The sequence below is a fragment of the Pezoporus occidentalis genome, unplaced genomic scaffold, assembly GCF_034315485.1.
Source record: "Pezoporus occidentalis ecotype Australia unplaced genomic scaffold, CSIRO_AGI_Poc_V1 ctg95, whole genome shotgun sequence".
Taxonomy (NCBI): Eukaryota; Metazoa; Chordata; class Aves; order Psittaciformes; family Psittacidae; genus Pezoporus; species Pezoporus occidentalis.
Genome location: NW_026916315.1, coordinates 1,103,563 through 1,119,992, shown reverse-complemented (window position 1 = coordinate 1,119,992; position 16,430 = coordinate 1,103,563). Strand labels below are relative to the sequence as shown.

The window sequence follows — 16,430 nt, the reverse complement described above, 5'->3', positions numbered from 1 at the left end:
CACCACATTATTCCCTGTTAATGATCACAGAACACAGGGTTGGAAACTGGGAGTGTGGAACTGTATGACACTTTCAGAGGTACAATACATGTCATCAGATGAGCTGGAATGCAGGCCAGGAATCCTAGCTCACAGCTGTGCAGACTGAAGGCCTGAAGCACTGCAGGCTGAAGCACATCAGAGAGCCAACATGCACAGTCAATGCCCAAAATGTGCCACCATCACCTCAGCTGTGTAAATAGCAGCAGCCAGGCCCCAGTGATGCCCACTGGCGAGGCAGAGCCCGATGCTCTCAGAGCTCAGGGGCTCAGCTGCGGCCCCGCCTCGGGGCTCTGGCCAGGGTGCTGAAGTGGCCGCGGCGCCCCGGCTCACGAGAGCAGTGCGGGCGCGAAGGTGCGAGAGCACCAGGGCGGGAGAGCGAGCAAGCGTCCCCCAGTACAGAGAGATCCTGCAACATCGGAACCGAACTAAGGTGGGCAGAACATCTTTGTTCCGTTACCAGCACTAGAAAGACCCTGTCACACATGATGGCCTTTGGTTAGAAGAATGACCTTTCTTAAATCTCGGAGTAATATCTGCTTGATGACATGAGTGGGGTTAAGTAACAGGAGAGAAATACTGTGTGCCCAGGACTGTAACCCTGGTAAACATAACCGACAGTTTATAGGTACAAACTGTGCAGGGCTTCTCTGTCCAGGCTACAAGGTAGCTGGGTCACAGGCAGGCGCATTCAAGAGGCTGCATGAATGGCCAAGTACCCTACTACATATCACTGGAAGCAGAGAAACTGTAAACTGGAAAGTTCCCCCTACCAGTCATGAACTGCAGTTTATTCCAGATACAGAAGGAAGATATCAACTGCCTCTCATCTAGGTCAGAGAATCCAAGAAATCCCCAAGACCTTTGAGCAGTAACATCCTTTGTAACCTCTGAAGCCTTGCATGTCTGTTGAGTATAAAGCTCCAGGTATTAAGCTTAATACTACAAAAACATTTATTACTAAAGAATTAAAATAATCATTACTCTGTTACAGGATTATGTAGACTATTCAGATAGAGATATGGGTTCTATTATATCGGAAATTGTATTAAAAAATCTTAACCGCTCTGCAGTGAGTGTAATGAATTCTGTTTTCATTTCCACTGTCGAGGATCCCAAATAGTCTCCCTCTTTTCTAAAGAGGTTTTTTTTTTAAATCACACTATTATAAGTGGGACTGAAATATATAGTGTTGCTCTTTTCCCCAACATTCACTCTGGAATTACATCATAGATCTGCTAAAATGATTTTCAGTAATCAAGAGATAGAAAATCATAAAAACTGTCTTGCTGCTGCTCTCCTCTTCATTGCCTGTCTAGTCCCATTCAAAACCCAGCAGTACAAAATTATCTGATAATTTCAAACAGTAATAAAAAAAAAAATCTATGTCAATAGAAAGCTTTATAAGATTCGGTTTTTAAGAAAAGTTGACATCTGTTTTGGTTATAAAACCACACAGTTCCAAGATAAAAGAAACTCCTCTAAGAAATACACACCCTGGCCAAACCTAAACAAACCCCAAACTTGACAATAGTGTAACCCAGGTCAGCTCAGTTCCAAGCTTCAAATATTACTGTAAAAAAGATTTCAGCTCAATAGTACTCACTGTCAGTTATAGCTGTTGCACCTACTTTGAATTCCAGTTACCTCAGCTGGACAAAGAATTAATAAGTAGGAATGACAGGATTCCTTCTTGCTTCAGGAAACAGGGCTAATTTTGATTACTTATGGGTCATGAAATATTTAATGGTACCTTTCTGCATGTGAATGGAGAAGTCTTGATTTAATACTGGTAGGTATTGTTTAAACCTGCCAGCTTCAGTTTCCTTCAAAGATTGATATTAGCCTGGTATTTTTTCTTACCCAAAGCAACCAACAATACTGCTGTGTGCAAGATGTTGTGTACCTCCACAGCGATTGCTTCATTTCAACAAGAGTATTTTTCTGAAATGGTCATTTTTGTAGTCTATAAAATTGAACTAACCCACTGAAATCAGCATGAGTTAGTACTACCCCTGAGAACAAAATGGAGCTGAAAGAGCTTTAAGTTTCTTCTTACTGAAAGATCTTTTATCAGAATGAAGTCTCATTACCTCAGTGGCCCTGTGGCCATTTCAGAAGTATATAAACATTTGCTACTTATCTGTTAGCCATTCAATTACTAAGATCTTGATACTGTGTAAATATTTAACTACAATAGAGGATATAAATCAGAGAAAGTGATTCTGTTTCATTCCACTGGTGGCAGTAAATCACAGGCTATTCAGACTACTGGGCTACACCCAAAGAACTGAGCTGTGAACACAAGCAGACATTATCTAAATTTTCCTGTAAAGCAAGTCCTAATTAATTCACAATTCATAGGGGGAAGACTCTGGAGCAGTATACCACAGACATTTTTACTGTATCAGCCAGGAAGGGAGAAGCTACCAGCATGCAACCTTTAGACTAGTTCTCCAGAAGATGTGACCAGAACACATGAAAGACCTGGAAAAACAGGTACAGTTGAGTTTGAGCCCCTGGACACTAATGACACAGGCAACAGAGAAAAGGATTGTCCAGTAAATTCTGGTCTTATTCAGTTTCTGGAATAGGCAATCAGGTCTGAGTATAATTAGAGGCAACATGATGAAACACAAGACCAGTGAGCCCCCAAGACTCAGGTTTCCATGCTGTAACAAAGGTTCACAGGAGCCGCAACTGGAACAGTAGTTTTGTGCTGCTACTCCAGAGATAAGGTGCTGGGCTCCACCTCACAACAGGGGCATGAGTTTTATTATACCTCACACCCTAAATGCACTGCCAATTGAAAGTCAAAGCCTCCTAGAACATGTTTTCTTCTACAAAAGTAATAATTGCAAATGTGTAGGCTTATGCTCAGCTTTAGCAACTGCCACCAAGAACTGAGCCACCATCACCATTCCCCAGCAAGCTTTCCCTGCAGTACCCTCTTTTTGGCTTTCTGTTGTACAAATATTTGTGCCAGACCTGGGGCCAGGACTATGGGTTACACTGCCCCACTTTTAAGTGGTACCTAATACTATCGTTGGGTGGTGCTCTCTGTCAGGACTTTATCCTCACATCCTCATTTCTGCATGTGTCATCCTCTGCCATCAAAACACTTCAGCCAGAGAAACAATTAGTGTCACCCCAGTATCTTGCAGAGCCTTGCTGCAGCCTGGAAAGGGACACCAAGGAGCCAACAAATCAGCCATCTTCAGAATCTAGAATAGAAATAAGAGGCTCCTCCCAGAAAAGCATGTCCTACCAGCAGCATGTTGCTCCAGGGCACCTCACTCAGGGCCTCTGCTTACCGTTTGTTTCACTCTGGAATGGGCACTTCAACAGAAACAAGGTTTCCTCACAAAAAATGAGAAATGGGGTTATTTCCATTTTTTTATGGCTTGGGGTTTATCCTCCCTGCTTGCAGGATCCTTCATCTCGCCAGTGCCACCTGGTGGGCCCTGGCTCTACGGGTCTGCACCCATGAGGAGGAAGAGGAGGGTGCACCCAGAAGGCCTGGAACAACGGAAATCTTCTGCAAGAGAGCATGGCTGCAGATATGGTAGGTGCAATCCCAATTTTCTTCAAAACCTGTCCAAGCTGCATGGGCTCCCTTGGGGCTGCTTCACGATGGAAGTTAATCTGCTTCTGCAAGGTCTGATTAGAAAGAAAATTCCCTTTGCCTGACCTCCTTTTCCACTTGGCCCACGTGCAGGTACAAGTTTAGCAAGTGCCTGCAAGCCCCAGTGCATACAAACAAGCCTTGTGGAGCATTATATTTTGGTTTTCTCTACCCCTCTTACGGCCTCCCCTGGCTAAAGTCAAAGAAACACTGAAAGCATCCAAGTAAATCAGTCTATTGCATTTTCTCATCAGCTTAAAATGCTCCCCTTGGTGCCAAAAAAATGACAATTCTCTGCAGAACCAGGCCTGCAGGATGGTTGTATTGAAGCTATTTCTTTTTGCCTTGCCTTCTTGAAAAGCATGTTGGCAAGGGAACATGTCTCCAAACTCCCAAGTCCAGTGCACCATACTGAGCACACAAAAATATATGCATGCACATGACAGAGTGCAGAGGGTGACCCAGCATGGATTTGCTTCATGGACACCCGTCTCCTGCCATGGTCATCCTAAGACAGATCAAATTCATTGCACCATAACTGACAGCTTCTAAATAAAAACCTGTCAGAAGACAGGAGCCCAAATGAGTTTGCATGTTAGCCACTCGGAAGGACAAGGCTGAACACCAACCTTTAGGGCTGAGTGAGTCACAGCAGCCAGAGCCCTGGGCTGATTACAATGATGCATGGGCTTGAGCAGAGGGGAGAGATGCTGCAGCATGACTGGGGCAGTGGGAGTTCCTAGGATGACACAGCTGCTCCTTAGTACAGGATGGAGCAAAGAAGCAAACCCAGTGCTCCCAGCAACCATGCACTCACTGCAGTGCTGCAGTCTTCTGTTCCTGCATCTGAGCAGTTAACCCTTCACAACTACTTCTGTCACTAGAAAAGCTCAGCCTGCCTATGGCTAACCACAGCCCTTCACTCTGCTCTCCTCATCCAGGCAACAGGCACACATGCAGCAACAGGGAGCAAAAAGAAAAGAGGAGAGCAAGAACTGGGTTATCCATTGATGGAAACAACCAGTATTTATCATAATAATTTGTAATATATTGTTTGAGTAATTTAAACCCTCCTGTAAAAGGCAAAAAAGCATAGTATGAACATCAGTAAGAGGAAGGAATTAATTGAGAAATTGCTTAGGAATAGTTCAGAAGCACATGTTTACAGCAGTTTGTACAGGGGAAGTTTTAGAAGGTTAGAACAGAAATGAAATAACCTTGCTCTGGCTGTTGCCTGAAACTAAGTCAGGAGAGATAACATGTGCAAAGGGAAGCAGCAGTCAAAGGTGGACTGAAAGGGGAGCAACATTTTATGTGTTTCTTGATTTAATTTTTAGCCCACTCTGGAATTGGCTGTTCATTTCAGCATGGATGCACTCAGCAGTTTGTGACACACTGTGCTGTTTTGCTCTGCCAGCTGTGTTGTGCCTGCCAACATTTGTTGAGAAATAACAGGAGGTCACACATGGTGTCAAAAAAAATACCCCTGGCACAGCACATAGAAAAAGGCATTGTATTAGTGGCAATGAATTCAGACCTACTGATGGTGGAATTAATGAAATTTGTGGCTGGCACTCTCTTTGCATCCCAATGGAGGCTATAACAAACAAAGCAAATGTACTGGCCACTAGCCCGTAGGATCAGCAAACCATGCTTGTCCAAGGCACCTGGACACTCGTTGCCTTCCCTGGCAGGCCCTGAAGTAGAGAAAGGAATTGCTGTGCTTGCCTAAGACCTCTCTTCTCTGACTCTAAGGCAACAGGAAACCAAGAGACAACCAAGGCAACAGGAAACCAAGAGACCTCCTGAACACCACCAGTCACTCATCAGTTGTCTTTCCTCTCCTGAGTGGTTCCCAGTCTCTTTTAGGAAACCCTCAGATATATTTATGTTGGCCTTTGTCTTTCCATTATCTTTATGTTAAGTGGAGACAACTAAGGATATATATATTTCTAGATAAGGACACAACTCCTTACAGTCAAAGCAAATACTGCTGCAAGGACTCATGTAGGTGACGTCCATCTTCAGATACATCTAGCCACCTTCTAACTAAGAAACCCAACTCAACTTCAAAGTCATCCCTGCTTTGAGCTAGAGGTTGAACCAGAAAACCTTTATACGTCATCTTCTACCTCAGATTTTCAATATCTCAGTGATTCCAAATCCACATGTGTTCAGCCATCTCTTTGTGTACTATCTACCTGCAGGTAAGAATCAGTCAGTACTTACCTTTCTTGGACTAGCATCATTAGCTAAAACATGATTCATCCCTTTCCTTTCCCCCCCCCATAATACAGGGCCATGGATTTTTCCTTATAACCTGACACTTTGTTCCTCCTGTCCAAATGAATCTAGAAGCAGAATACAGAAATTGCAACTATCCACTCTAACCCTTCCCCTAGTAATATCAAACGACAGACATTTATGGCAGCTACTGTATTAACCTTAGCCGTGTGCTCATTCTCTTTCAAAAAGATAATTCAGCCCCTATTGTTGTTTAAAATATAACTAGGGAACCAAGTCAGACACATGCCAAGGCCAAATCTTCTAGAAGAAATACCCTCAGATCAAAAAGACTCAATTAATTCATTTCTCCTAGGGCATTTTAATGCAACTCTTTCATGTTTAATGTTTAATATGAGTGGAATAATTGTTTGTCTCATGTTATCCCTCATTAACACAGATCAGAGCTGCTTAGATTCCACTTAATACTTCCCCATTGGTCACCAAACCAATAGGTCCAGCCTGTACAAGTGGAAGCATCTTCTCTCACACTGTTTCTAACAGGCCACTAACTAAGCACAGATGCAAGCCCCTCTTGAGACTGCATCATAGTTCAGAGTCCCAGGGCAGGAGTTTGCTCTCTCCTGGTTAGCCCTGTGTAAAAGGTTGGCATAAAGACTCTATATTGCAACTTTTACAACAGTGTGGTGTGTCACTTAGCCCAGATGACATGCGGGATTTTTGCTCTGGAGTAGAAGTCCCCTCAGGTTGCTATGTACATGCTTGCCTTCAAGTAGGCTGAGTCCATCATGAACTTACATCATTACATTTCAGAGGAGAAATTCCAAGTGAAAACCTAAGGAGAGAAAACAGCTCGGCACTGGGGCTCAGCTGTATGGGCACAAGCACTGCTTTGGACAAAAAAAGCCTCCTGCAGCTTTGAAGTCCAAGATGGAACAGGGAAAACAGAACCATCTATTGCAAACTTTCTCAGTGTGGGAGACCAAGCTGCCCACAGAGGCCCTGGTGAAATCAGTTCTGCACCAAAATTAAGCTTAAGCTGAACAAAGAGGTAGACAGGGAGACAGTAATTAGTGATTTATTGATGTTCAGCCATTCCTCTGTGCTCGTAAGCAGCGTGAGGCGGGGAAGCGTTACTCATCAGCTCCAAGCAAGCCAGTTGTCTATGACTGGCAAATGAAGAGGGATTTGTCAGATAGCACCAATAATCAGATTTGGGGGTTACAACAGCTTTTTGAAGATGGAGGAGGCAACCATAATGTGTCCTGATAAAGCCAAAGAACTTGAGGCCCAGGTCTTTTGTTTTCTTTCCTCTGATGCCAAGGAGAGGAGCATGCCTGGGTCTGCACAGAGTGTTCCCACTGAACAATGTCAGGCACACGCCAATTTGGAGGTCTGCCAGTCCAGGGCCACCTCAGTGAACTCATACTGTGAGGCAGAAGGAACACGCACACAAAGACCAGACCTAGGTTATCACAGTCTTTCCAGAGAAGGCCAAAGTAACCATTTGTCATTATCATGTTCATTCTCTATTCTTGTTTCTGTGCTCCCTAGAAAATAAAATAATTCTTAATAAGAAATAAAAGGAGGGAAAGAACAACTTGAATACCTGACACTGGCTAAACTGATGGAGATGATGAATAACTAGCATGGCCAGTATAACTCTCATTCTTCCTTTCAGAAATGTTGCACAACCTACTGCTTAAAATATCAGAGCCTTGATTTATTACTTGCAATGGTGTAAAAAGGTTTTGATTGCTTGGCACCTCTTCTTCTGTCATAAAAAACACAACGAAAAATGCAACCAAAAAGAGCATCTAGCTGTGATGCTTCTCTGCATGCCTTGTACAGCTAAATCTTCAGATACTCACTTTTGCAGACTCAACTTTAGGCAACCTAGCAGTCCCAGCAGGTGCCCTGCTAGACTGAGACTAATGTCAGATTGGAGTCTCTATGCCGACTGCCAAAACACATTTTGCATGTGAAAGGCTAGAACTAGGTATATAAGCAGAAAAGAAGCAGAAACTAGAGAGGGAAAAAAAAAAAAAAAAAGAAAAAAAAACCAAACAAAAAACCCCAATCAACCCCCCCAAAAAAGCCAACCTAAAAAAAACAACCAACCAAAAGAAAAGACCATAGGAGAAGGTGATGAGGAAGAACTGATTATTTTGCCTTTCTGTTGTATTTTCCTATCAAAAAAACTTTGAGCTCTGCATTCTGCACTTGCTTCTGATTTTGCTCACTTCTCTTTAGCAGAGAAATTCCATGATCAGATTTCCCTCACTGTAGCCTCAAGCTAGGAAAGTCAGCCCACTGGCACACAATCTACAGCTAAAATGCACCAAAGTCAAAGATAGGGACAATCGTTGTCCACGCAGAAGCACACAGGATCTTGAACACACATGTTAAAAATACACAAGCCTCTGATTTTACATTCTTGTCCAACTGTTACCCCCATTCCAACCAAAGCAAGATGGTCATCCTTGCCACTGACAGAGAGGGACAGGTTGGATGGGGCTTTGAGCAATCTGGTTCAATGGAAGCTGTCCCTGCCTATGGCAGAGGGGTAGGAACTAGATGATCTTTAATGTCCCTTCTGACTCTAACCATTCTGTGATTCTATCATCGCAGTAAAGGCTTAGCTTCTGCCCCACATCCATCAGCCTGCTGGCTGAGCCCTCACCACAATCAGTGTGTTGAGCAGTGCATACTGAGCAGGTAGAGTAACAGAATAATTCCAGGTAAATCAGAATTCAACCTGGAGAATAGAATGAACTCATTCGTGTTGCATCCTGCCATAAGCCACTGCAGTCAAGCCCACCTGAGCATGAATCAGCATGTCAGAATATGCCTCATGAAAGAAAAAATCCAAACTTGGACTATTTAACCAGACATAGCCTCTGCAGACTGCCTGTTAAGAAAGCCAATTCACAGCTCCAGCAAACAAGAACAAGGGGAGAAAAGTATGCACCCAGATACTTCCATGTATGCAGTCTCATCAAATGACAGAGTTGTGATCATTAGCCCATAGAGAAGGAGGATGGCAGTGCCAGGTTAATGCAAAACCAAGGAAAGACAAACAGAGTGGGGAAGGGACACTTGTGGAGGCATGCGCATTAATTGTGTTATCATGGATCTGATCATTTATGACAGCAGTTTTTGGTTAGCTGCTTCCTTACTGACACTTGGCCTGGTTGAGTTGTTAAAAAACAGCAGAGGGTACTGGAGATTCTTCATTATAATAGCTGAAATGAATACAAACAAAGAAGCCAAAACAAATCACTGGCACACAAATTGCCACCACTGTGCAAAACATGCACCACAGACTTGCCCCCTTATCCTACTCTACATTTGAGAGAGAACCTCAAATGCTGTCCTTCCCCAAAAAGGAACTACAGAACAGCAGGTCCAGGAGCTACATTCAGCTTCTGTAGGTAAGGAGGAACCAAAGAACAGGCTCAGCAGGACTGTGAAATTGTGGTGTATGAGCTCCTCATCTCAAGGGACATCAACTGAGGAATCAGCAGGGGTTAGACAATAAGGCAAGCTCTCAGCCTGGCTCTGACACTAACTTCTGCCCTTCTTCCCTTCATGGCTTTACTTTTCTGTCTGATCCCTTCAATGTTCAGGCTGTTTCCTGCTGTTTCTTTTCCCACTGGAAATAGATCTCAGTTTCTGGGCATCAGCAAAAGATAGCTAGCAAAGATTCCAAACACTGCTTTTATCAATTTTGTTTCCTGTTTGAAAGTTTGAAAGGACTGGTCATTCACATAGGTCAGAGGAACTGCTCACTTAAAAGTTACTTACCACTAGTAAAACCCATACAGAATATCTGTGTACATGATGCACACTGTTTTCAGTCAAAAAAATACTAAGGGAGGAGATTTCTTGTTCTACCACTGTGAATATGCCTCTGCCATCTCCACTGTGCTACATCTGGTGTATATTAGGAATCAGTGTGATAAAAACAACAGACTAGTGGGAAGCAGTTTTGAAGATTCCCACAAGTTTCCCATCCTGTGCCAAGAATCAGGGCTTTCCAAAAGTGAGAGTAAAACCAAAAGAAACACAGCACAAAGTGATCTGGGGGGTTACATCTAGTGATGGAGTCAAAACTCACACCAGCTTCACAGCCACACAGGAAACAACACCCTCATGTCCCTGAAGCAGGGGAGAAATAGGTCTTCCATGCATACAGCTCCTGAGGGGTGACCACACAGCTTTGTTTCCAGTTGTACTGAGCAACCTGTGACAATGAGCCCTGTGTTAGAACAGGTATATTCCTACTGAATGCCAGAAACTTAAGAAATTAAACATTTTTAAACAAATCCTCCTTGCACTATTAAAAATTCCCAGCAAACACCTGGGAAACAAGGCAGTGAAACCCTGAGGCAGTAGGTACACTGGGGCCTCAGTGCCCAGGTGAAGCTTCACCTATTAGGTGTTCCTAAGCCACTCAAGAATCAGCTGCTGAACGCTTCTGGGTTTTTCAACCACTGTGCAGTCCATGGAAGCCAGCTATGAAAAAGTAATTATAGGAAAACTGATTTTAAACTGCCACCTACATCCCTACTGCTGGATGTCCCCAGACACAACCCACTGACAGCTCATACATGTAGAGGTAAAACTGCTTTTGTTTAATTACTCAAAAAAATCTGCCTGAAAGCCTTTGATACATGAACTGTTATAAGCCCGTAGCATCACTGATCAATGCTTGATAAAGAAAAAGTTTAAAACCTCATTTCTCATTGCCATCTTCTGGTCAGAATTGTGTACTGTATTTTCTTGCTAAAACAAGTTGCAATATAGGGCACAGAGATGCAAGTTCACAAGTACAACTCCAGTTAAGCTGCAGTGATGTGCTAGGGTGCAGGAAGGGCATGAAAACAGCTATCTGGAATCCAGCAGCCATTTGTAACAGCTGCTTGAAAAGTGATTCTGTGAAAAAATATGAAAGCATTTGAAAGCAAAGTTCACTGAAAATTTTCTCTTGGAACTTAGAGCATTTATACTCCAAGTTCTATCCCATACTTCAGTTATATTAAAATAGTTATCAATTAAAATGGTTATCAATCATTTAAGCACCCTCATCACGCTTAGTAAAGAAATAATAGAGTCACTTTATAGTTAGTCTGATCTGTTCCACACCAGTATCCACAAACTTTAATCTTTGGGGCCACGGTAATACAAACTGAAAATCTAAATTCAACAGATGATACTTGCATTGACAAACCATATACTTCCAATTCAGATGCAAAATAAACTTGAATATATGCAATACATAGCTTGTGGAGATCTGATTGCATACCCATTGCCCCAGTATTCAGAGTTGCAGCCCTGGTCAACCTGTAAATTTATGCTTTTGCATCAAATAGACACAGATACAAGAAGTTGTGTTCGCTGTCAATCTGACCCTGACACCTGGATGGCAAGTGACTGTCCATCTCCTTGGTCCTTTCTGCTTTTGGAACCATCTGCACAAAGTAAGGCTCCTTTGTCTAAACTGAAAAGACCCATTTTCTCTGCGTCACTGTGGAAAAGCTTTGCTCAAGATCAGCTTTTGCATTATCCCCATCCTGAATACAGCATTCCACACATCTTCACCTGCAGCTCATTTACACAAAAATTCCTCCACATTTCTAGAAAGTTAATCAGCCCATAGAGCTTTTGCCCAACTCTACCTGCAGACTGGAAGGCAAAGGAGAAATCTGGATGCCCTTTACTTTTCTTTCACCTTTGTTGGGAGCACCTGCCCTGTGGCCATGAGTCACACTCCAATGAGGAAGCAGTTGAATATTTACACGTCACATCTCTTGAACCTATAAGAATTTTGACAACTTTTGGCCAATCCCTAAACTCTGCACTCTTTAGCCTTTAGATAAACAAGATGGAGGGTTTAACTATGAATTTAAAACAACAAGAAAAGGGCAAACAACAAAAATAAGTTTAACCAAAGAGAATAAAATATAATAGGATAAAGAAGGAAAACCACAAACATCAAACCAGTAGGTATTTACAGTAACCAAGTTCCCTGCTCCTCCTGCAGAAATACACCTGATGAGTCAAGGCATGGGACAGTGCCAGAGAGCTGCTGCAGGTGTACTGTGGCAGTCTGTAATTCCTGCCCAGAGCAGCACTACATGGGCATTTTGCTCATGATTTCCCAGATCCTTTTCACACTGCTCTATTTTCCCTGTTCTCTCTGGAGATGTTTCAGGAGAGTGTTTCCGCTGAAGCACCATCATGTACAGGCAGTGAGGGTGAAGCTAGTGCAGGTCTTCTCCAACTCCTGGGTTATTATTTGTGTGTTCCTGTGGCAGTGCTGATAGTCTCTGACTGCTCTTTTCCCAGTTCTGTTGGTAGTCTGAACAGCAGACTGTTTCTTTTCACCTCCTGTTTGTAATAGTTTCAGAATGTTACATGGTTAACACTAGGATTACAAGGTCATTTACTATGACATTTTCAAAGACTCATTTTCTGAACCTGGGATCTTCACAATATCTAATTGTGTATTACTGCTTTACAAGCAAGCAGCCTGATAAATCCCTACTCCTTTCGGATTCCCTCTTGTTTAAACTGCTTAGTAGACAAAGAGGTGGAGTATCCAAATATATGGTTATATTTGTTTATAGATTCTATCTGGTTTACTCAATAAGTATTGCAGAATACTATTAGGGTGTTGAAACCAGGTTGCATCCACAATCAGATTAGTTCTATCTCTAAACATGCTTCTACAGACATCAGTCCTCCATTAAACTTCTTTTTGCACGCTAGTGCCCCTGCTTTTCTGGATAAGCATTGGTATTCACGTCCCATAGAGCAAACACTTGCAATTAAATCCATGCTGTTAAAACTTATTCAGAAGATGAAAACATGCAGGAGCTCCCTCACAGGTATCTCAAGAAGCGATTGTGTCCAGATTTGATTAGTAGCAGTGCCACTTTCCAAGTGTATCGCATCTGTTATGATTGATGACATTGTTTAAGTTTCACAGCCAGTGTTACTGGTTAAAGCATTCAGACCACATCTTAGCCACCACTAATAGGCTTTTACATGTAGTAAAAGCTTGTATTTTTTCAATTAAAAAACTTGGACCTTAAATCACTTGCACTAGAAAGAAGGAACAGATCATATCACCTGCATGCTCCTTTTACGAGCTGTACAGTCCACTGAGTCTAAAAGCCAATAAACAGCGGTAAGAAATATGTCTGAAGAAACCAAGAAGCAGTGAGACACCTGTCCAAGAGGTATTCTTGCTTTTTCTACTTATCCCCTGAGCAAGTGAATTTTTTCTTGTTCAACTCTTCCATGGTATTCTAGTTAATGGATAATTCACAATGAAAACATAATTAGCAACAATTAATAAAAGGGAAATGGAAATTGCTGCATAAAAGCCCACACAGGAGAGTACCTTGCCAGGAGACTGCTTACAAAACACCACTTCACAGCACTATAATTGTTCCCATCTGCTACTTTCATTGTATTCGCATTTTTAGGCTCCATTGCATAATTTGTGTACAAAACTGCTGTAAGACCACATCCAAGCACTTAACAACTAGGTCTAAGATTTCTGTATCTGTCCTACTAGTAACATTTTGCATCATCAGGTGCTACTGCCTGTGCAAGGTGAAGAACGTGAGGAGGCAAAGAGCTGTGCCTTACAGACAGCAGTGGGAATGGCAAAGATGCAGGACAAAACAGAGCAAACTGAGACACTACAAATTTAGGTATTAGGCTGTTTGATACTTAATTACGGACTAGAATCCCCTTGGACGTCTGCATAAGCATTGCCTGAAGGAGCACACTGACGAATTCTATGATACCCATGTGTGAACTGTTACCAAAGCCAACAGACACAATGAAACCCATTATTCACCCCTCTCCATCAAGGCCTACCATCCTTAGCCTTGTGCTCTGATCTCAGACAATTTTAACTGGCTTGTTTCAAACACTCAAACATGAAGGATTATATTCTGGTCAAGTGATGTAAAGAGTGTGTGGACTACTGAAGCTGAGGCAAGGGAGATGCTGGCACTGCAGCCTCTATTGTTTGCACAGGAAAGGCTCTTCTTTTGTCTCAAAACATAATAGGTTGAAATAACTCATCTACATCAATTGACAAAATAGATTTTTGAAACAAAAACTAGTTTTTCAAATCCCACAGCACTTCCAAAACCTAGAAACTTGGCCAACATGTTCTGCAATCACTGGGCTCTGTTCCCACTCCACCACTGTGTCTTTCCCACTGGAATTAACGCAACTGCTAAAATATCTTCAAATAAGTTGCTGTTTATCAGAGGAAGCTCTTGGTCCCTACATTTCTGATTGAGACTGATATCAAAAGCTTACACATATATACACACATACATGTGGTATTTGATCTTGCAAATGCTTATTCATCCAAACAGTGCCATTTACAAGAACAGGAAAATACCTGCAACCAAGAGTAAGCATATTTGCAGGGTACTATCTATGTATATATTGTGGTGAGTACATATAGAAGTAGTGAAATATATTTGACAGCATGTAAACAGAGATGGAAGTCCCTTCTGCGTGATAATATAGTGAGCACTGATTAAACAGCTACAAAATAAGTATCAAATTGATCTGAGGCTTTTCCTCAGAAGAAGTAGTCAAGGAACAAATTTCAACTTCAAAACCCAAATGCCAGAGGTGCCCATTTTCAGCTGCACCGGTCATTAATTGCTAATATTGAACAGCCTCAAAAGACTGTCTGGTGAATTGAAGAGTTGGGGAGAAACTGTACTATAAAGAGGTAGGAAGCAAAGGACACTATTTTCTCACCAAAACCAGGTAATTTTTTAGGTCTGAGATGAAAAGTGCAGACAGCAAGTTCCTCCTGAACTAGTGAATAGTTCTAAGTATTTTCAACAAGCAGGACAGGTACTGTGGGTTAAACAATTCTCCAGGTAGTCACAGAAGCAACCCTAGCTAAATATTCCCAGGAACAACCATGTCTGCTACCTGCCAACATACCTCGCCCATCTTTATGTACTGCCAGTGACAACAGATCACCTTTAGAACAGGGTCTATTATTGGTAACTCCTGAATTCCAGCCTTCTCTGGAATGTGAGCTTATGAAAAGCAAAACAAAGGCATCTGCAGGTTGAATATTACTCTAGTAAGTATTTACATTACAGCAGCACCTGGAAACATGACCAGAACCACACAAAGGTAGGTGCTCTATACACACTAAAAAGGTATTCCTTGCCAAAAAGGGTTTATAGCCTTGGCATACTATGGGGTCTTGGTTAAGCCTGTTCAGGTACTATTAACATTTGTAAAGATCACAGACCTGATCCTCCCTCTGCCAAGGCTGGCTTCAATGAATGCAGACTGCTGTCAAGGGCCAAATTCCTGCACTACACCCAGCTAAAGAGCATGTGGAGGAGGTAGCAGCTGAGAATAGGCTGCTGCAACTACTTCTTAAAACAAAGTCTGCATGGCATGCAGGAATGGTATATGCCTTAACCCACTTTTATCACAATAAAAAGAAAATCTTGAAAGTAAAGGCATATTTTTAACACACCCACTTTGAAGACTGCTTGGACAATTCCATGGCTTAAACAGTAGATGTAATGTCTTCAACTACTGCATAGAGATCTCCACATCCAAGACATCATGCATATTTGTGAGAACCAGCTGGTAGCACAGGGGTCTCACCAACCAGGACCCCACGAACAACACCAAAGCGAGGCAGGCCATGGAAAGCAGCCAGGTTCAGCTAAAAATCCAGATCACTAGAGAAATCTATGATGATGGGGCAGATTTGAAGTCAAACCAGGAAGCCAATCCACAGGTCAGATACAGCAATAGCCAAGCAAGTTACAGCAGCAAGACATACCCAGTATCAGGCTAGGAAACCAGTCTATGAATTGGGATCTGGATCAGTGGGGCTCACTGCCAGGAAAAGCCATAGCCAAACTATAACCCACCATTCATCTGCGGCATAGCTCAATCCAAAACTGAAAAGGCCAGGCTGAGCTTAAATAAGATCCATGTGCCAGAGAGCAAGGGCTGAAAGTGGAGGTCCCAGGTGAGGTTGATCTCAATTAAGAGCTATTAGTGCTGTCAGGGCCCCAGCCCATGTGCAGACGCACCATCTTTAAGGCTATGATTGCACATGTGTCAGCAGTCCTATTAGCCATTAGAAGAAAGTGATTAAATTACTCCAGGATCCTTGAGAATCTCTGCAGCCTCCTTCTTGCTTGGTGCCCACCCCTTAAAATAATAGTTCATCCTAGAGAGAGGCTTATGCAGCTGTGACTTGAACAAGTTAGCAGTTGCCTCTGTAAGACAAATAGAAAAAATAAGAAACTCCTTTCCTGTGGTGAACGGACATTGAATCATCACATAACAACACATCAGCACCTATTGTGCTGGGGCCCACAGGGACACTGCTGAAGAAATTATTCCCACCATTCATCTGTCTGCTGGGTTAAAGGTTTATTTTTCCACTTTTCCTCTCCAAAGACCCTGTTTCAGTAGGTATACCCATGTT

The 16,430-nt window shown here is 42.5% G+C and overlaps 1 long non-coding RNA gene across 1 annotated transcript in view; it reads right to left on the bottom strand.

The window, feature by feature from the left end:
- Positions 1–254: 254 nt before the first annotated feature.
- Positions 255–16,430, bottom strand: part of LOC134157370 (uncharacterized) — a 33,815-nt gene continuing 17,639 nt past the window's right edge. Inside the window, exons 2-3 of the long non-coding RNA XR_009962296.1 lie at positions 813–945; positions 255–575 (exon numbers count right to left, since the gene is read on the bottom strand). This is a non-coding gene — a long non-coding RNA (uncharacterized LOC134157370). The remainder of the gene's footprint in view (positions 576–812; positions 946–16,430) is intronic.